Source organism: Protomyctophum parallelum (genome assembly GCF_964188405.1).
Source record: "Protomyctophum parallelum genome assembly, chromosome: 12".
Lineage (NCBI taxonomy): Eukaryota > Metazoa > Chordata > Actinopteri > Myctophiformes > Myctophidae > Protomyctophum > Protomyctophum parallelum.
This window is the reverse complement of record NC_139712.1, coordinates 44,568,544-44,570,156: the sequence shown is the minus strand read 5'-3', so window position 1 is coordinate 44,570,156 and position 1,613 is coordinate 44,568,544.

Below are 1,613 nucleotides of genomic sequence, written 5' to 3'. Positions count from 1 at the left end.
CTAGCCGCTTTAAAAGTGAAAGAGCAGCAGACCTATAAATAATGTCCCCGTAGTGCAGGACCGAGAGCAAAGTGGACTGGAAATGGTTTAACTTGAAACTGTGTGTGCAGCTTGTGTCACTCATGTCAGTTGATTGAAATTGCCTTAATAATTAACTTGTGTTTGTGTGTTTGTTCATCCTCTGCTATACCTCCACTACATCACAACACGCACACAGTAAACACACATGCAAGTCTCTGACAATGTATAAAGTCACCATACCAACGTTAATGAGGCAGTAATGTTACAAACTTTTACACTTTAAAAAGACAAGAAAAGAAAAGTTAACATGTTTGTAATTTGGACATACCGGTAGTTGGTTTCTGCCTGACAGCAAAGATATTTTATTTTTATTTTGAGGTCAGGCCTAAATGGGCATCTACATATTCACTGTTTCAATAATCAAAGTTGTTCTCCAATTACAAGTCAGTCTTATCTCTGATATTTCACCTCATCATCATGGGGTGACTGTGTTCATGACTGTGACAGTCTGACAGAAAGATTTGATTTGTGCCACAGAGTTTCCACGTTGTGTTGTTGATGATGGATGAACATGACGACTGTCAGAATATGAGAACTATTTGCATTTCCAGCCACCAAAGAACATACTGTACTTGTATGTACTGTACGTGTGTCCCATGTGTGGACAGCATAACACACAGGCAAGACCATACTCCACAGGGCACAAAGGTCTGATTGGAATTAGTATAACATTATGTGTTTTGATGTAATATTATAATGTTGTTGATTATTATGTTGTAGATGTCTTTTGATTAGTATTATGTTGTAGTGGTACATATATTCATTTGTATTATGTTTTAGAGGTGTTTTGATTAGTATTGTGTTAGAAACTTGGAGATTCAAAGTGTATCTTATCACTATGTTCTCCCTCTCCCTCTCTCTCTCTCTCTCTCTCTCTCTCTCTCTCTCTCTCTCTCTCTCTCTCTCTCTCTCTCTCTCTCTCTCTCTCTCTCTCTCTCTCTCTCTGTTGTGAATTGTGAAAAGAGAGAGTGCATTCAAAGCTGCCAAGAAGATGAACACATCAAATGAGTCCTCCATCTACAGCAACAAGGACATTGTACTCATCACCAGCACAACAATCAACCTGGTCCTGGGAGTCCCCGTCAACAGCTGGGTTCTGTGGCTGGTATTAACCGGACCAGCTGGAACAATTGCCTCAGAGATCTTCACACTCAATCTGTCACGATCCGCTCCTCGGACCGTGAACTTTGACTGTCCTTATTTAGAGTTTGGACTATAATATGTATTTCTGTCATTTATATGTATTGGCTCATGTATTCCTGACTGTTTCTCTTTGGTTTTGGTTTTCTGTTACTCTGTTGTTGCCATAGTTTTGTGTATCTTATTTTGTAGTATTGTTCCTAGTGTTTCCTGTCTTCCTAGTTACTGTTAGTTACCATGTCTATCCTACCGTGTTACTTGTCAGTGTTTCCACCTGTGTCCTTTTAGTCCCCTAGCCTATCCTGTGGTTGATTGTATTTTGAGTTCACCTGTGTCCTGTTGCCCCTGTCTATTTAAGCCCTTTGTTTGCAGTGTGTCCTTGTTGGTCCATA